This window comes from Malus domestica, chromosome 12 (assembly GCF_042453785.1).
Source record: "Malus domestica chromosome 12, GDT2T_hap1".
NCBI lineage: Eukaryota > Viridiplantae > Streptophyta > Magnoliopsida > Rosales > Rosaceae > Malus > Malus domestica.
Window position 1 is genome coordinate 3,291,165 of NC_091672.1, and position 21,445 is coordinate 3,312,609.

Sequence of the window (21,445 nt, forward strand, 5' to 3'; positions counted from 1 at the left end):
AAATTCAAATCCGTTCGCGCCCATGCGTTCGTGGCGATGAGTACAATAAGAATAAACTAAGAAAATTAGTAATATGCTTTTCGACAAGATGGTCAATGAAAGTCAACGTTCAAGCCTCCAGGGTAATTTGGTAATTTCATATGTTCAATAATATAAAAATACGACAAATTTAGGATGGGGTATCACATGGTGATACATCTTTTTTCCCTTTTTCTATTTTCATTTTCGGTTTTTTTTTTTTGTGAGCATAGACAACATTATCCTCAACAGCACTGGTTCGACGCTCTTTTTTGTTAATCCAGACACTCTAGAGTTAAATTTGTATAAATCAGTGTAAATCAATTCATTATCATAAAATATAAATCATAACACACGTAGAATTATTAAAAGAAAAACAACTATTTTTTTATATGCTTATTCTACTAATGTTGGATCAAAATTGTTGCAGGTTTTCTGGTTGGCCTCACCTTGTTAGAACACTTCCTCCTTCCAAATGGTGACGTTTGAAGAATTAGGATATTTGGATCCGGATCTATATAAGGTGCATATAATGCTTATATTTTATCATGTTAAATCAAAACCATCTTATTCACTTTTTACTTCTTTTACAGCAACTTTCTATTTAATGATCATCAACGATGTAAACATCTTTCTAAATATTTTACAGGATGACACATTTTTGTACAAGGCATCAATTAAGCGGTTTAACACAAGGTATGAATGGTGGTATGCTACTTGCCTTACATGTGCCAAACAAATGTATAATGAGTGGTCAATTGATTTGTCAAAAACATCCAAATCAAATCCCAACTCCTTGGTAATAATTCAAATACTGTATTTCAATTCTATTAATCAATCATTGTCTCACACTGTTCTTAGATTAAAATTTATACTTTATTTAGTTTTTACATATTTTTAATTAATAGTTCATCACTTTTTAGAACAACATTATCAAGGTTTAGCCAATGAATCATAAAATTTGTATAATGCAATAAAATCATCGCTTTTAATCATCTGACTGTAGGACGAGCTAAAAACTTAATTATATTTTCATACCATTGATATTAACATTAAGCTATAACATAGAAAACTATATAAAAATGCAGTTTTCAACTTATTAGACAATTTATGCTTTGTAATCAATGCTTTTTTTGTTTGAATGAAGGTACAAAGTGTTCTTGGTCCTTGAAGATGAAACAAATGAAATCAATGCTCTCATTATCGGCAAATCAGGTGAAAAAGTCTTTGGCGCGCTCTGCAAAGATTTGGTTTTCAATCAAAGATCAGCAGATCAAAAGCAATTGCTAAGCGAGTTTCTCAGACTTATAGGTCAAAGAAAAAAATTTCACCTCTGATTTGGAAACAAGAAAAAATTGTTGAATTCAAATGATTTCCTCATCTACAATGTTTCTGAGAACACTGCAATCCCACCACCAACTCTGTAGGCTACCAGTAGAGAAATTGCAGTGTCTTACACAACAGTTTCATCTTCTACTACACCGCCTAAAATATCTGGAGAATCACACAAGAGAAAAAGAGATTCAATCAACATAGCCCTTTTTACAGGAGTTGAAAACATGTTATATTTTGCAGACTAACATTTTTTTTCTGTGCCTTAGATTATTTTCAATGTGATCTAAATTTATTTTTACAACATTTTTAATATGTTTGGCATAGTGGCACAGAGGAAGTCTCTGAAGTAGATGTGCAAGATTTTGATTAGGTGCCAATCAAGTTATTGAAGAAAAAATCTTCTCCAACTAGCTCAAAAATAGATGCTCCACCACAAAAGAAGAACTAGGTAACTTCCCTTTATTCCCCTTTTTAATGTGATGCAACTCTATTCATACACACGCTCTATTTCATCTTTGTTGCCATTTATATTTTTTCCCCTCTACACACTCTCTCATTTGCAGTCAATCTTGGAAGGAACAAACTTTTGCTGATGTACAAAACAATGTTATCATCTGTTGTTCAAACCAGAACGATGCTTCTCCATATTTTTTGCATGTGAATAGGCCATTGTAAGATCACTTCCCCAATTTTTCGTGTATAAGGACAATCTAATGTTTTCAAATCTTTTATTTGCAACTACTGATGTGAATCAAGAACTAGGATGACTGCTAAGGGGGAATATCAGATTAACCATTTCTGTGTGTCAATGACAAAGTGTTTGCTAATTTTTATTTTTTTTATTTTTTATTTTTTGTATAAAGAGAATAAATCTAGACATTGGCATGTAAAAAATATTCGCAACATTATCTATACATCCTTCATTATCTTTGTATAAATAGTATTAGTTTGGATTTCTATGCATTTATATTTTTAGAACATGTTCTATAATTGGATTTTCCCGCAACAACGTGCGGGCATAGTTTTCTAGTTTTGACTTAAAGACCTGACTTGCTTCTTGTACGAGCCAAGCTCGAGCAAACTTAAAAACAACTAGCTCGATATTGAGCTCAAGCTGTTTCGATTATTTACTACAATTAGTTGATCTGTTCTTGTAACAAATCTATGATATTTGTATTTTAATTAATTGTTGTTCATTTTATTGGCTTTCTTTTTCCGATGGACAACAACTTCATATTCAGCAAAAGGCAACTTGCGGATGAGAGTAAAAAGGGAAACTCTCTCATATCTCAGAGATTGTTTCAAGGTTATTTTTTTTTTTTTTTGGTCAATAAGATTGTTTCAAGGTTAGAATCTCAATAATTTGTACTTTTTGCACTCTTTGTTCTCCTAATTTTTTATTTTTTTTTATTTTTATTTTTTTTTGCATGAGTAGATGCATCTCCATGGCTTTACACAAGAAAGAAAAAACAAAGATTTAGGGATTGTAATTTGAAACCCGGATGCAAGTAAAACATGAAGCTAGTTGCACATGCATAGTATGTGTGCCGGTCGCTAGTATATATTTACTTTTCAATCGTTCAGTACGGCATTAGTTAGTTCCCATCAATGGATACCGCACTGATCATGCTTAATGGGATATGATTTGGTTTGAAGATGAAATTGGAAGTTTTATCAATGAAAACCGAACAAAACATACACTAAGCAAGTAACCCTAGAGTATCATGAACGCAAAGCGTCGACTGTATGTAACAATTCCGGCTCAGTTTCAATTATATGATTTTAAATGCTCACCCTTAAATAATGGTCAAATTGCTTACTAAATGTATATGTGAGAATCAAAAACCAAGTGTAGATAATAAATGTCGAGTATTTTTTGGTAATTTCGATTTCTGCTTTTGGTTGGTCAAGAATTGTGGTGTTTTTGTAATGCCAAGATCAATTGGGGGAATTTTTTTTTTATATATTACCCAATTAAATTTTTTTTATTCTGGATAATAGTTCTATATTTTGATGTTGAATTTGCTTATGTTTTTTTTCCAAATCCATGCGAATTTAATTTTAATCGAATTTCTTTAGTGAACTTTAATTTAGCTAATTAATTTTTAAATAGTCAATTTTCTCTTACATTAAATTTTAAAATTTTTCATCTAGTTTTTCATTAATTAAGATTAAGAGATAATTCACTATTTATAGAAATTTAGGGTAATTATATAAAATTAGAATTCAAGAGAAAATTTGACTAATTATAAAACTTAAAGTAGTAATTTGACTAATTATAAAAGTTGACGAAGAAAATTGTTAGTTCTATACAAGTTCAGATAGAAAATTGTATGAAATTTTTTAAAATATAACATTCGAGAAAATTAGCTATTTATAAAAGTTCAAAAGTACTCGATTAAATTTTAAAACAAATGACTAATTACAAAAGTTTAATAGGTTAAAACTAAAATTCATAGATAAAATTAACAATTCTATACAAGTTCGGGATAAATATGCCTCCATCCAAGTCCCTCTTATAATATAAGTAATGGTTAATCACAGTTTACTGGCCTAATGTTTCATGGTTTTCAACATTTGGTACATGAAATTTTTTTTATCCCAAAGTTATACCTCAAGTCTTAATTTTGGGACAGTCTCATACTTCCGTTAGTCTTTATATTAAGGGCTCTATTAAAACGTGATGTGGCACTTGATTGGGCAATGACAATGCAAAATATGACACTGTGGGCCCCACATACCTATAAAACAATTAAAAAAATTAAATAATATTTTTTGCCTACCCTTTTCTCTAGTAAGGAGACCGAATAAACAAAAAAATAAAATAAAATTATGACCTCCATCTTCTCATAGTTTTCATCACTTACACCTTCTCTAGCCACCCCCATATCTCCTCTGACAACCCACTCCCAAGCTTCCTAAGCCGCTATTTTTCATATACCTAGAACCCAAATCCTCCACTTTCCTGACCGCCTCCATCTCATCCTTCGACTCTCTAGCTACCATAGTCATCTCCTTCACCAAACCCACAACCTATCTCGCTGCCATAGCCGTCGATTACGGCGATCCAGATCCGAAGACCTTCTAGAAGATTCCACGGCATGTTGAATATGGGCACGATGGTGATCGACTGCTCGGATCTAGTTGTGACGGTGAATGGGCTGTCTGCGATCGAGTACCCCAACTGGATTGAGACGAAACAACGACTTCAAATCTTGGCTTCGTCCGTACAATTAGGAACCGATTCTTTGAACTATGAGGGTTCCATAACCTTGGCGACGTCTTCAGATCTCAATATCGATGGCGGAGATAAGCTGTTGGAAATAGCTCATTGCCGCGGACCAGATCCATTGTGAAATAGATCTTAGACTTGCTCGCCATGACCTTTGTAGAGCTGGATGATGTTGGGTTGTTCACCATCCTCATCACAAAGGACGATGTTGAGGTCCTTTTATAGGTTTTAGAGTGGGTAAAGGGTGGGTGATAGAGGATGGGTGGGCAAGGGGTGGGTGATAGAGGATGGGTGGGCAAGGGGTGGGTGATGGGGGATGAGAGAAAGAGGTGCTCGGGGGAGAAAACAAAGAGGGTGAAAGGGTGCTGAGGTGGATGGGATGAAGGGGTGTCGGGTAGGGAAGACAAAGATGGGTTATGGGTTTATTTTATTTTATAATACTTTTATTTAATTAATTATTTTAATATTTTAAATTTGGGCGGAAATTTTTTTAAAATTTTTAATTTCCACGTGGACCCCTTAATGTTATTATCCACATGGGCACCACATCATCAGTTAACAGGATATTTAACTACCAAACTAACGAATGTATAAAACTGTCCCAAAATTAACATTTTAGGTATGACTCTGGAACGAAAAAAACTTCAAGTATTGAATGTTGAAAACCACAAAACTTGAGGGTAATTGTTGAAGGAATGAAGTGTTGAAGTGTGTTCTGATGGGTTTAAGGTTAGCTTATAGGGTAAGCTACCTTGGGTGTATCTCTAAGGTAAGGTTAAGCCCATACTTGTTGTAAATCTGTTTTTCCTTAATTTAAGGGAAGCGACTGATTAGTGTAAAGTAGATAAAGCATTTCCTTAATCTAAAGAAGGTGATTGATTAGGTAAGATAGGTTAGCTCTAATTGGCTGTGATAGACAGCCCTTTTTTCTTCCTTCTAGTCAGTTGTTTGTTGCAACTAACTACCCAGACTTCTTCTCTTCTTCCTTTCTTATATATACCTTGTATCTTGTACTTACACTCAAGTGAAATACATTGAAACTTAAAGCTAAAATATCCACATGGTATCAGAACGGGTTCTTTCGTAACATGTCTCTGTCATTCTTGCCGCTGCGTTATTCCTTTCGTCTTTGAGCCATGGCTGAAGAAAGTTCAGTAAACTGCGATGAAGAAACTCAACATAGCCTCTCCCCAAATTTCTCAGATGTTGAGGTTAACACCAATCAACATCTGTGTTCAGTTCTCTTGAACGAGTTCAATTATCTTCCTTAGTCTCAAGTTGTTTCACTAACTCTCGGAGGCAGAGGGAAATTAGGGTTTGTCAATGGAAGCGTGTAGGCTCCAGACAACTCCTCGACAACATACAGTGCATGGCTTTGTAAGGATCAGCTTGTCATGTCCTTACTCCTCTGCACCATGGAGAAACATGTTGCTGAGATTTTTAGCTATTACAATTCGTCACTTGATCTTTGGAAAGCCTTGTAGGATATGTATGGAAATCAAAACAATTATTTACGAGTTTTTCAACTTAAGAAGGACATTGCTAGTGCCCAACAAGAAGGAAAAACGTTTGTTCAACATTTGAGGAGTCTCAAGGCCATGTGGAATGAGTTGGATGTTTATCTCCCTCATACCATATACCCTACCACTCTCCTGAAACGAGCTAAGGAAGACATAATCTATTAGCTATTAGGGAGTTTGAACTCCGAATACGAGGACCTAAGGAGTCACATATTGATGAGTCAAGAACTGCCAACTTCCAACAATGTATGTGCAACTATTCAACGAGAAAAAGCAAGGAAGAAAGTGATGAATGCTGAGCACAGCTCAAGATTGACTGAAACTCGTGCATATGCCTCAAACTACAAGAACTCAGAGGCAAAATGGTATAAGGGAAGAAATACACACCTAAAATGCAAATACTGCAATGGTGTTGGTCATGTGGAAGACAAGTGTTAGGAACTTCATCCTGAACTCAAGCCTAAATTTAGCAAAGATAGGAAGATGATACCAAGATCCTCACAACAATTTCACTCTCAACCTAAAGGCTCAACTTGCTAATGCTCACTCTTCTACTGTCTCACAAGGATCCATGGAATTCATTGCCAATCCATTGTCACTCATCAATGAATTTGCAGCCTATCTTCAAAGTAAGGGACATGGATGAGGTTCACAAGCTCAAGGCAAGGATGAGGGTAGTCATACAACTATATTGGGATAATTCGCCGGCTTTCTTGCTGGAAATGAGAAGGCATCATAAGAGAAAACACCACGTATACTCAGAGCCTTCATTACTGCCCTATTGACTAGTACTGAAAATGATTGTTGGGTAATAGATTTAGGCGCCACAGATCATATGACAAACAAAGTCACAAACTTGCATCATTTTAAACGTTTTTCGAGTCCTTCACATGTTTCAGTTGCAAATGGAAAAAATGTCTTAGTTTTGGGCAAAAGGGAAGTAAACTTACTCTCACACAAAATACCCTCCACTACCTTATATGTACCAACCTTTCCTTTCCAACTTTTGTCAATTGGAAAAATCATAAACACCCTAAATTGCCGTGCTATTTTCTCACCAGATAATGTAATTTTTCAAGATGTTCTCACCATAAAGATGATTGATGAATGGGTCTTCATAAATGGACTTTACTACTTATGCAAGAATGCCTGCTTTTCTTAGGCTCTTCAAGTTCAATCGAAGTCCATAGATGAAAACCAACTTTGGCATAAGAGATTAGCTCATCCTTTAAAAGCTGTCCTGTTAAAACTATTTCCATTTTTTTTGTAAATCTCATCTTACTTGTGATACTTGTCAATTTTCTAAGTTTACTAGACTACCTTTTGGTAATTCAATGTCTATGACAAGTAAACCTTTTGAAATGGTTCACACTAATGTATGGGGACCAGTAGCTGAATCAATTGAAGGTTTTAAGTATTTTGTTCTATTTGTTGATGACTTCTTTCGAATGAGTTTTTTTATACTTTATGAAATCAAATAGTGAAGTCCCAAACATTTTCAAAGACTTTCATCTACATGTTAAAACTCAATTTCAATCAAACATTAAAGTCTTAAGATCAGACAATGGCACTGAATTTATATCCAACAACATGCTTCAATACATAAGTTCTCAGGGCATCATACATCAAACCAGTTGTGTAGGAACTCCCCAACAAAATGGAGTAACTGGGAGAAAGAATATGGATCTCTTAGAAAAGACTCGTGCTCTTATGCTTCACGTGAATGTTCCAAAGAAATTTTGGTCATTTGCAATCCTCACTACCACTTATCTCATCAATCGACTCCCAAATCGAGTGCTAGAGTTCAAATCTCTCTATGAAGTACTCAAAGGTAGAAAGATTGATTTGACACACCTCAAGGTATTTGGATGTGTTTGCTTTGTTCACATTCAAGCCTTGAATCGTGACAAATTAGATGTCAGGGCTACCAAGTGTGCGTTTATGGGTTACTCTTCCACCCAAAAAGGATATAAGTGCTTCAATCCAGCCACTAAAAACTGCATTATGTAAAGAGATGTGAAGTTTGAAGAAAAATGTCCTTATTTCACTTCCAAATGAACTACTATAAGTCAGGGGGAGGAATTGTTTGAATTATTTCCATTCCCTCAGAACTTTAATCCTCTTGTGTTGGAAGAAAACTCAATCTTTGTGATTTCTGATGGTGAAGAAGTGCAAACTGACTCAGTCACTGCTAGTCCGATTCCTGCTAGTGAAGAGAATGATGAGTCTCATTCTGATAACTCTTAACCTTTCATAGAGCCTTAAGTGATTAAAAGAAATCCTCCTCGAACAAGGAAACCTCCAACTAGGTTGCAAGATTATGTTACTTATGCCTCACGGCACCCTATCATTGAAAGCATCAGTTTTCGTGAGTTCTATACATATCATGCTGCATTTCTCAGTGAAATTGATAAACACTGTGAACCTAGGAGTTTCCGAGAAGCATCACTCCTTCCATAATGGAATCAAGCCATGGCACATGAGCTTCATACACTGGAAGAAAATAACACCTGGAGTTTTGTTCAATTACCACCAAGAAAAAAGGTTGTTAGAAGTCGTTGGATTTACAAGATTAAATTCAAGGCTGATGGTTCTATCGAGTGACACAAGGCTAGACTTGTAGCTCAAGGTTTCACCCAGACCTTTGGGGTAGATTACAAAGAAACATTTGCACCTGTGGCCAAGATGAATTCTGTGAGGGTTTTACTTTCAATTGCTGTAAATTGTGGGTGGTCCCTCTATAAAATAGATGCGAAAAATGTTTTTCTTCACGGAGAATTACAAGAAAAAGTGTATATGCAGCCTCTTCCAGGCTATAATGGTCTTGAAGGCAACATGGTGTGTAAATTGCACAAGGCAATATATGGATTAAAACAATCCCCAAGAGCTTGGTATGCCAAGCTCAGTTCAGTACTCTAGAAGGCTGGTTTTATGCGAAGTAATGTTGATTCCTCACTGTTTGTAAAAACTGGTACCAATGGGAAATTATTGGTTCTTATCTACTCGGACGATCTCATTATCACATGAGACATTGCTGTTGAAAATGAGGCACTAAAACGTTCACTACATCAAACATTTGCTATCAAAAATCTGGGGCAGCTCAAGTATTTTTTGGGTATTGAAATGGCAACATCTTCAAATGGGCTATTTCTCCATCAACTCAAATATGTACTAGATCTTCTTCAAGAAGCAAACATGCTTGATTGCAAACTTGCCATCACTCCCGTGGATTGCAAACTGAGGCTCAATACAGATAGAGAAGCCATGCATGATGTGAGTTTTTACCAACAGTTAGTAGAGAAGCTTATATATCTCAACATCACACATCCAGATATCACATATGCAGTAAGCTTGGCAAGTCAATTTATGCAATCTCCCACTATGGATCACCTTCACATTGTTAAAAGAATTTTGCGCTACCTCAAGGGGTCAATAGGGCAAGGAATCATCATGAGTAACAATAAGTCCACTACCATTAGTGGCTACACGGATGCAGATTGGGCAGGGAATGCACTTGATAAAAAATGTACCACAAGCTATTGTACATTTGTAGGGGGCAATCTTATTACTTAGAATAGCAAGAGGCAATAATTAATTGCTCATTCCAACACAGGTTGAATATCGAGCCATGACAGCCACTGCTTGTGAACTTATTTGACTTAAAAGGCTTCTTTCAGACTTAGGGTTCCCTACTTCGTCCTCTATGTCCATTATGTGCGATAATCAAGCAACCATGCACATTGCTGCCAACCATGTGTTTCATGAAAAAACCAAACATATCGAAGTGGACTGTCATTTCATTAGAGCTCAAATTTAATCTCAAGTTATACGGACCATCTTCACACAAACCCATGATCAACTGGCAGATCTCTTTACCAAGGCACTGCCATCAGCTCCATTTCATCATTTTTTTGGGCAAGCTTGGCTCAATTAACCTCTTCAATCCAGCTTGAAAGGGAGTGTTGAAAGAATGAAGTGTTGAAGTGTGTTCCAATGGGTTTAGGGTTAGCTTCTAGAGTAAGCTACCTTGGGTGTATCTCTAGGGTTAAGCCCATACTTGTTGTAAATCTATTTTTCCTTAATTTAAGGAAAATGACTGATTAGTATAAAGTAGATAAAGCCTTTCCTTAATCTAAGGAAGATGACTGATTGGATGAGGTAGGTTAACTCTAGTTGGCTGTGATAGACAGCCCTTTTTTCTTCCTTCTAGTCAGCTGCTTGTTGCAGCTAGCTACCCGGACTTCTTCTCTTCTTCCTCTCTCATATATACCTTGTATCTTGTACTTACACTCAAGTATCCACAGTAATAAACTGAGAGTTACCCTATAAGTAAACAATTGGTTGCATTCTGACATTAGCCACAAACTATAACAACTGCGTTCCTCTCTTTGTGATTGAAGTAGCAATCCGACAAAATCCTGAGCGCTCCTCGGACAAATTGATCGAAATCCAACACTTCAAAAACAACAGATGAAAATTCAGCAACTGCACGAAGCAAGCAACACAGAAAAAGGTTGTTCCCACTTCAAAGTTTATGCCAAAAGAAACAATTAATTAAGACAAATAATGCAAATTTTAGCGAGGAACTAGATAGATAGTGATGAAAGGCAAGTCAGACAAATCCAAATGCCTCAAATAATTGAGTTCATAAAAAGAAAAAAGGATTACTCTCTTTTCACACATCTAATTGAATCATCACTCTTTGTCAAATCCCACTTCCAAATTAAATTACTAATTTGAAGGTTTAGTGAACTAATTACAGCAACAAACAAGATATATAAATGATGCAAGGCAAGTCAGACAAATCCAAATGCCTCAAATAATTGAGTTCATGAAAAAAGATGTCTCCTTTTTTCACACATCTAATTGAATCATCACTCTTGCCAAATCCCACTTCAAACTCAAACAAATTCATCAAAAAAATTGCAAAAAAATACCCAAATAGGATTCAAATTTAAAATGTTACCTACCCAAGATCGAGGCATTTACAAATTAAACAGTATACCAAATGGGCCAGAAGCACCCCAATTGACTGAAACACCCAGAATCAAATAGCATGGAAACTATCTGCCTTAGGGTTTCAAGAAAAATGGGGAAAAAGTGCTCCAAAACCCAAAAGGAAAACAGAGCAATGCCTCAGAAAACCCAGGTGGGAGGAGAGGAGGGTTTCAGAAGGAAAACCCTAAAGAGACCCTCCCCGATGGAGTTTTTCACTATTGCGCAGCTATGACTCAAAACGCTTCCATGGGTAAAAAGGGAAGGCGATCTTAAGGGCCACGCTTAACAAGAACAAATAGAAATTGCAGAACAAGCATTTAGACTAAAAGTTGCGGAATTTGAATGGAAGAAAAACCAGAAAACCCTAATGCCCGAGGAATAAGAGGAGGCAGATGGAGAGCAGAAGGTGGGAATATATAGGGGATGCGGTGTGTGTTGGTTGGGCTTTTTGGTTGTGAGTAGCAGAAGACCCAAAGACTTGGAATTTGCGTGAGGCCCAAAATGTTATAATTTCAACTTTTGTTGGGATGAGATGTTAGAGATTTTGGGCCAAACAAGTTTAGAATTTCATTTGAAGTCGGTGGTGCCAGCCCAATTATCATCAATAGCTTAAAGAATAATATGAATGTTAGGCACTTCAACGAGAAATTTATTAGCGTGCCTAAAACACGGTCTAGTACATCAAATCTTAATACAAGTGGTTGAATATTTGAAAAAAAATTTCAACTACTTGTATTATGATACTGCTGTACCGGACTGTGTTCCCAGCATACTAAAGAGTCTCTCCACTTCAACATACTAAAGTATACGGCTAAGGAGATTGTCAATAACGGTTTCCTAATTTTATTTTAAGCAAAACTCTTAACAAAGTAATCCGCCACTTAGTACTACGGTCTAATGATATTCCTCTTTCACTTGTGAGTGAGAGGTCTTAGGTTTGATTCTCACAAAAGGCAAATTTGAACCACATTATTGCTAACCCATTGTAAGACTAAACCCACCCCCTCTCCTTATTGTAAATAATATCGTTTGTAATAAAAAAAAAATGCGAGTTTAAACTAGCTAGCATTCAATCAGATAAAAAAAAAGTATTTATCAAATATATCCAAATATTAGTCTCTAATTTCAAAAATGTCTGTTTTTATAAAAACTTTCAAATATATCCAAAATATCACTTAAATAGACACAAATACCCTTAAGTTTTAAACCTAATAAATTAAAAAACCAAATGTCACATCCCGGGTTCAACTCCGTCGTAGCACAATATTGTCCGCTTTAGGCCCTGACCACGCCCTCACGGTTTTGTTTCTGGGAACTCACACGAGAACTTCTCAGTGGGTCACCCATCATGGGATTGCTCTCACGCGAACTTGCTTAACTTCGGAGTTCCGATGGAACCCTAAGCCAATGAGCTCCCAAAAGGCCTCGAATAAATTTGAAGTTCCCAGAAATTGTTTTAAATGAAATGTGATTGAAATGTCATGCCATACTTGCGTTATATCTTAGAATATGCATTTAGTAGTTGTGTATGTTATTGTTTGATGCGGCAGACGCTCAGCTAAGTTCCAGGTGAGTATATGTATTGATGATTGTGTTGCATTGTAATGGTTATACTTAGAGGCAGTTAGAGTTCATTATCCTGCACCCCAGTGTTACTGCTCCTGCCCGTGGTCAGGACACAGTCCTTCACGTGATGTTCACCTCCCGCACCGCACGCTCACCTTGGATCCAAGTTTGGTGCATAGCCATGTCGTACATACCAGGTGAAATAGCTTAGTTGTTTACTCTAAGTCTGCCAACAATAGCCAAAATTTAACACTCACTTTCATAAATTTCACTTTTTATAAAATCTTTCAAATATAACAGAAAATTCACATGAATAAACCTAAATGCCCTCAAAATCCAAAACTCATTTACACAGAAAAACCAAAACAATTGAATAGATCTCATCTACATCTTTGTTTGAGAAACTATCATCCCCTATGATGACCGGATACTTTACTTTGGTTGCATATCCCGTATCCGATACTTTTCGGAAATGATACTTGCTGGATACTCTCAGATACTTGTTGGATACATATCATGGTTAATGGATACACTTTGACTGGACGGATACACGTATCCCACATTTGGGATACAAGTATCATGCTTTTAGAATCCTTTTACACGTTCAAATAAAAAATTGGAAAGAAAAAATTAATAAGAGACAAATCTTTATTTGAAATCAGTGAATATGAATTATGAAGAGCAACCTCCAATTGAAACTATGAATACAACTGTCATCCTTCTTTTATATGTACTAGGGGAATTAGATTTCCAACTTTTCTTCTCCAATAAATCAAATGAACTTGAATTTGAATGATCTTGTGTTATCAAAATATGTTCTAAATTATATTTTTGTCTTTGTTTATTATTATATAAGTTTAATTGCCGTATCTATTGTGTATCGTATCCTACTTTTTAGAGATTTTTTGTATCACCGTGTCGTGTCGTGTCGTGTCGTATCGTATCGTATCACCGTATCTGTGTCCGTGTTTTACAGATCATCCCCAAATTTCAACCTCTTTTTGATGTTGAGTTGGGCAATAATTTGGGGAGCTAGGAACTCAATGTTTTGAAATGGAAAGATGGAAGCCCCGAACATCCTTGTATCCTGTACCACCTCCCTATGGTTTGGTTTTGTCCACAGCAACTCAAACTCCTCCAAGCCTAGACCCTTTACTCTTTTGTTTTGTCTCAGCTTTGGACTCTGAATTTTCATTGGCATAAGAATTTTTGTCGATAATACTACTACGGTCCTGACATTTTTGCTCGCGTTGTTTCTTGTACTCCTCTTTTAAGTCTTTCTTTTCTTCTCTTCTTGGTGACATGGAGTTTCTCAATTCTGATCTAATAAGATGTTGTCTCTTATGTTTATTTGGTTTTAATTATAAGGGTATTTATGTCTATTTAAGTGGTTTTTCTGCTATATTTGAAAGAATTTATAAAAAATGACATTTATGAAATTGAGTGTTAAATTTTATCTATTATTGATCAATTCTCCAATTTTTTCCCTTAATGTAAGACTGCCGACAATAGCTTAGTTGTTTGACTTGAAATTATCTGACTGAGATGTTCAATTCCACACTTGTTTTACTAATTATTATATATGACTAATTAACCTAATTAGAAATATTATTTTTGAGTTGATTAAGGAAAAGGGCGAATGTCCTCGAAATTTCCCAAGTAATTAACAAATTAAAATAGAACGAATTAAATTAAGGTCAACATTCTGTTATGTAGAGGTCAATCGTGCGATTAATTTTTCATTTCCCGTGTCGTATTCCTAATGATGCAGTCCTCACATCAATTTAGTCAGAAAGTAAACGATGACCAATTTTTTTAGCTGCAACAACTGATCACCAAGTCTGTTTATTTTATTTTATTTTTTATTTTGAACAAAAAGACATAACTGATGATCAAGTCTTGAAAATAAAAAAAGAAAAAAATTCGAAATAAAACAGAAGTGTACGTAGTATTATCGATATATTTAATTTTTGATCGTCGGATCGAATGAATTGAAGAAGATTAATGACAAAAATTAATAAAGACGTGTAGAAACTAAAAATAAGTGTGAATGTAGCACTATTTAAACAGAAATGCATGCATGCATGCATTGTCCTATATGAATTTTCCAGGGTTGGGAGTGTTGATATTTGACGTCAGGGCATTCACATAACTTGAATTTCTAAACGCGTTCTTCACATGTTTGGATGACTGGGTCGTTTGACACATAAAATAGGTTATTAGTCCCTCAAGGGAGAGTATGTAATAATTCAAAACTGATAAATAATAATAAGTGAGGCTTATAATATCATAAATTGTGTGATACTGTAAAAATGCCACCCTAAGTTATACAGTTGAAATCAAACCAATTTTTATACAGTTGAAATCAAACTAATTTTATAACTTTATAGCTCGTTCAGAAGTATTTTTAAAACAACTGAAATCACTTTTAGACAAAATATTTTTTGAGTTGTAAAAGTACTTAAAATGCTTATTACATCACCAAAAATGCTTTGGTCATTTTAAAAGCATTTCCAAACGAGCCCTTAGGGATGTTATTACTTAATAAATGTGTAGTTAAAAATATTATTCCTTGACCTATTTATCCGTAAGAATATTGTTCCTAAATACGATTTCTTGAGCGCCAAATATTTTATTTCTTGCATATTTTTGTACTCACTGACAATCATAAATATGTGGAGGTGTGTTTCCTTAAGATGAGATCAAGAAAAATTATAATTTATTATGGAGTTTATTTCAATACATAATTGGTCCCAAGTTGAAACCAAAATTTTTTATGACTTGAAAATTATTCCATTATAGAGTATTACTTTAGAGAGGTTTTACTATATAACTAATTAGTGAATTAATCATGCATGGCCTCGTGCTATTAGTAAAGAAATTATTTATTTATAGGTAGTAATTTATTTTTGTCAAATTCATCTAAGAAGCACGTAGACAATTAGGCTGAGGTACGGGTATTTCGCTCTCTTTAAGGAGATTCAAGCCCACTGCGGTTTGACAAAAGTTCACGAATCGGTGTAGCAGTATATCTCTTGACTTGCCCCGTCCAGGATACAAATAAAGAAGAGTCCAAAGCTCCACCACAAGAATACCCTTCTTTGGCCAATATGTAAAAGATAGAAAGTATGGAGGAATAAAGAATGTAGTTGTGAGGAAATTGGTAGTGGGATCATAAATAAAAAGATAATGGGAAAAATGCTAATAATTATATGTTTATTATTAAATTAACAAAGAAAAAATGTTACAAGAGTTACAAAAGTTGAAAGGCTAAAGATTCGGAAAGGGATCATCTTCGGATTCCTTCCACCAAATCCACCAAATCATCCAATCTAGGTCATTGAAATTTGATCAAATAGCTAAATGTATATTAACTTTTAAATGGGCCTCATGTGTTTAGTCGTTTGATCAAATTTGAAGGGTCAAGATTTGTTGACTGGATGGATTTGGTGGAAGTGATTCGGAGAGGATTCATTTCCTAAAGATTCCATCTTAATTTCCCACTAACCACGAATAATGACAAATAAACTTACTTTTCCACTAACAACCAAACAATAACAATTATAATTAATTTAATATTAAAAATGAACCAACATAATGTTTATAAAACATAAATCTAATTTACACACACACACATCATCCATGCGCTAATTTTCTCCACAAATGAATGAAATTAAGTATTTGTCCTTGAATTCCAGAAGTTCATAAAATAGCACATATCTAAAATTGAAAATTGAAACATATCGATATCAAGTCGTGTGGAAGCTAAACAAAATCAACTTGCAGATTTACAGCATAATTACATAACTCTCTTTTTCAAGACATTTGAGCGTGGTCTATGTCCAGTACAAATCTAATCTAATATGATCCCTTTGAATTTTTTAATTTCCTATTTTCACAATTCGCTCTTTCGTTGCTTTCCGGGGCCCATTTAAGTGATGTGTGCGGTACAAACTATCAATCAGGTAGGCTCGGAACTATTCATTCCCTTCTTCGAATATGTCATTGCGCGTGAACTGATATCTGCATTTTGCAGCCTTAAATTGCAGACAAGGAAAGAAGATATATATGACATCATAAGTTTTTGTTGACTTCTTTTGTTGACTACTTTGTGACTCATGCATTGACTAATTGCAAATATAAAGAGTCTGTTGTTTCTCAGAAACCAAACTACGTATCTATCGCCTAAACATGCAATCATATGGGGCCACGAGTATTTAAAATTGGCATTTTCTTCAGATCCCGCGTTTCTTCTCTTAGAGAGACTTTCCAATGTGCCATCGGAACATGGGCATGTAATTTATTTATCATTATACAAGTGAATGAACACTTGAATAAAAGAATTTTTCTCCACTTGTATAATGACGTATTGCATTGTATATCAGACACATTGAACCACATTATTGATAGCTCATTGTGAGGTTTAGCTCACTCCCTCACCCCTTTAGTGTAGATAATATCATTTGTTCAAAAAAAAAAAACATGATAGAGAGAGAAAAGAAGATTGTGAAAATGACTTCAATATTAATTAGGGTTAAGTCAATCAATATTTTATGCTCTTAAGGAGATGTAAATAAAGACCCTAACAAAAAGAAGATGTTAATAAAGAGAAATATTAGAAAGGGATACTGACTTTAGTTGGAGAGAAAATCTGTTTTTATTACCTTAGTTGAAGAGAATAATTGTTTCAGTTGACCTACACTAGAAAGTGAAAATCTATCAATTTATACTGAAGTATGAGATTATTTATTGATCAAGCTAAACCAAATTCCTTCTCTTTTTTACTTTATAGAAGGTCGCGAGTTAATTAGCATTGCCATAGATATAACATGATTAAAGAACATCTTTAAAATACATATAGATTATTTATTCGTAATTTCGTATGTGTAATAAATATAAAATACTAAAAAATCATCTTTTTAAATCACAATTATAAACCACTTTATGTGGCATGTCTCGTTATCATTGCTTCACTTATCAATTCATGTGAGGTCGTTATATATTAAACTTAATCTGCCTAGCTAGCCACATTTGTAATATTAGGCAGAAATATACATCTTCACGTATTTGCATGTCATGACTAAAACTTGTTGCCCAAAGTCGGCAGAGGAAGGAGTGGGGACCTGATGGCGCCACTCGCTACTGTAAGGAAAGCAGCCCTTCGTTTCTTTTGTCAGATCGTTAGGGAAAGCAGCCCTTCGTATCTTTTCCCAGTTCGAAGCTTCGTATCTTCCAAACATTTCTATATGCGCGTTTCTTTATTTTCTTCCGAGGTCAAATTTGGAAATGCTTCTGCGTTGTTGTGGTCTTAATTTTTCATTTTTATGATATTTCGATTGTTTGAATGACTGAAAGACAATATTGGAGAAACAAACTAACAAAGGGTTCATGGAAAATATTTTTCTTCCCTTTCCCTCTTTTGGTAAAGGAGGAAAAAGGGTTAGTTCGGTTGTTTAAACACAGAGGAATGAAAAATGTTGGGTTCCACATTAGGTATATAACAAAGTAATGTGCAATTAGTACATGAAAGATTTTACTCCTAATATCATCGAGACACTTTGTGATATAAATCTAACACCTGATAATAGGTGGTTAAGTTGGAAAAATGCCCGTGATATTAGTGGTGGATCATGATGGACCTAAAATGTTTATCAAGAAATTGGGAGAAGTTAGTGTGTGTTTTCTTTCTCATTAACTTAATTATATATTAGAGCTACTTGGAGACTCGGAGACTAAGCAAGTTATTACATAATAATCCTAAGAGGACAACCACATGATTAATAATAATATCTACAAATAAATGTAAAGGATCAAGGAAGAAGCTAGTTGGTATGTTTTGTTGGAATGTAAACAGAAGAAGATTTACTCCGAGTAACAAGTAAAACCATGCCATGTATGAACTATTGGACAGTTAAGTTTTGTCCATGTTCTGAAGACATTTCAGCGTGGTCTCCAAGAAACACTAAAGTTTTAATCTATTGCGCGTGAAATCGTATGTGATTGCCACGGTAGTCCTTCTCATAAACCGAACATATTTTTTTTTAATCTAAAGTTTTAATCATGACTAATTGACTTTAGTCCTTCTCATAAACCGAACATATTTTTTTTTTTTTTTGAAAGGATAAACCGAACATATTTTTATACAATCTCTCTAACCTTCTTTTACGATTGAAAATTCAAACTCAGACTCGATCAAATATTTGGGGGGCCACGCGTCAATTGGTTTCATCTTAAGCATGCGCCCGAATCTTTTCGATAGATTTTGTAATGTCGGTGAGGTAGCCGAATATCGATTTATTCATTATGTTTGTTTATTTGCCTTATACTGTTAGTGTCACCGAATAAAATGTACTCATGTTACACTCATTGAAACGAACGGTTTACTCATTATGTTTGTTTAATTGCCTTCAAATCAAGATACCATTTATGTCACCGAATAAAATATAGGAACCGGATCCTCTTCGGATCCTATGGAACTGAGCCCAAGGATCAAATGATCCAGGCCATTGAAATTTGATTTAAATGTTACAATTATTATAACTTTTAGAGGGACCTCCTGTTTATAACCGTTGAATCAAATTTCAATGGTCCGGATCATTTAATCATTAGGCTTAAATTTTTTGGGTCCGAAAGGGATCCGGTTCCTAAAATATACTCATATTGCACTCATTGAAATGAGCAGTTTACTCATTATGTTTGTTTAATTGCCTTCAAATCAAGATACCGTATATGTTACCGAATAAAATATACTCATATTGCACTTATTGATCAGTAAAAAATATTTGTCGCTTCTTGGTAATAAAAAATTCCTCGTTGCTTTTGTTGCCTAAATAACTAACGAATTAATTTATTACAATTTATTTGTTAAGAATTGATAGGCAGTGGCACTACTGTCATGCAATTGATCAGCACAACTAGGCCTAGCTTTTCGAAGCAGTCCATATGCAACTTCCTTTACTTTATATGATAAATAATGCATGCAGATCGGGAAATTGAAATTTCATTAAAAGTTATTTGTGTATAAAGAGAGTAATTTAACCCTTTATTAATTTTTATAAAGTTTCTTGGATAATTCTTTACATTCTCACACGCCACCTTATATGTGATAACGTTCATGCCAAACATCCGTACAACATATATTGGATAACATGAAGTGAAACACATATGCTTGTTGAACTTCACACGTAAACTAACCTGTTATGTTACAATCACTGTTTTATGTTACACTCTAAAACTAATTTGACAATGAAAAGAATAACTCAATTTCATGTTTCTTTTAACTTTTCAACGTGACATCTTCTTATAATGGTTGTGTTCACTTGCAATGATAGGTGACCGTTGTGCAAGCACATGAAGGAACCAAGGAAGTTGCTAATGAAATTTCAAAGAACTAGCTAGCAAATGATCATCACAGTCCAAAAACTTTTGTATTCCTGTGATTTTAAATTATTTTTGTTCTCCTCCTTTTTCGAGTAAAGGAGGAAAAAGAAGGTGAGAGATTCGATTTTTTTTAAAGGAAAAAGGAAAAGTAATATGGCATATTAGAGAAATTAGGGTTCGTGGTTGGTATTTGCAGATGTTTTTGTTTTATAAGACTAACGCGAACTCAAAAGTATTGTAAAACACGGAGCATGATAAGAAGGTTAGAAACTCAGTTCAAATTTGTGCTTGAGTTTAGAGAGTGTCTTATTCCTCGAACGTGTTGATCAATAAAGAAGTTTACACTTCGTGTTGATTAAGTGGTAAAGGCTTCAGAGCCGGTACTGATCCATCGTTGATGTAGGATTAATTGTTTTCTTTCTTTTGTCCGGCACAAACCAAGAAATGGCCTCTCCAATGCAGAAATGGTCGCTAGGGGTCAGGCGAAAATGATAATATATATCATTGTTTTGTATAAGAATTAGAGGGTTAAACGAAAAATAAACACACATATGGTAAGAGATAACTTGGTACGTAATTTCCACGACTTACCCAAGAGTTAGGCCATCCACTGCCACTAGACCACCACGGCCAGGTCGAATTGCTGCTTGTTGCACCACCAGGGGCCATTGCGCTGGCTTCTTTGCACTGATCACACAACAAATGGCCTCTTTAGCGAGGAACGTGTTAGCAGTAAAAGTAGGAAATTCGTCGGATAAGAATTTTGCCGATTCCTTTCTCGCTAGGTTGTCAATGGCTCGATATAGGACCAATGTGAAGTCTAGGCCGAGGCACTTTTTGATAAAAAATTCTACGCCGAGGAAAATATTTTTATCATAAAGTAATCGGTAGTGACGAGACAAATCTTTCTCGGCATATAATTTTTTGTCAGATCTTTGGGAATTATGTTGTGTTTTACATGACTACATCGTTATTAAACATGGAAAATGACACTTGGAAAACAAATTCAAATTTGTGCTTTAGAATTTAGAAGACAACAAAAAGTCGTATTCCTTTCACTTAATTACGTAAAATTTGAAGCACGCAATGATAGATTATTCAAGAAAAAAGAAAAACTTATAATTGATAACCTTCACATGGTCAGCTTTACACATTGTGCCTTCACATTTCAACTTTCCATCTCGCTACTCTCTCCATTCTTTTTCAGGTGCTCTGACGTTTATCGGTTGATTGGATAAATTGTTGCACTATCTTCTCTTCCATATATGTTGGGTTTTCTCACATTTATCGCTAAGAAAATCAGGTGAGAAATTGTTTGGCAAACTGTGTGTTGATCATATGTTGGGATATCTTGGTGGGATTCATGTCCCAATTGCAGCTTTTGCTCATAGTCTTT

At 34.9% G+C, this 21,445-nt stretch overlaps 2 non-coding genes across 2 annotated transcripts; both read right to left on the minus strand.

Moving 5' to 3' along the window:
• Nucleotides 1-10,707: 10,707 nt before the first annotated feature.
• Nucleotides 10,708-10,812, minus strand: LOC114820292 (small nucleolar RNA Z266). Its single transcript, XR_003767783.1, has one exon. It is a non-coding gene; the product is annotated as a small nucleolar RNA Z266 (small nucleolar RNA).
• A 79-nt stretch (nucleotides 10,813-10,891) lies between these two features.
• On the minus strand, nucleotides 10,892-10,994 carry LOC114820290 (small nucleolar RNA Z266). Its single transcript, XR_003767781.1, has one exon. It is a non-coding gene; the product is annotated as a small nucleolar RNA Z266 (small nucleolar RNA).
• Nucleotides 10,995-21,445: the final 10,451 nt, after the last annotated feature.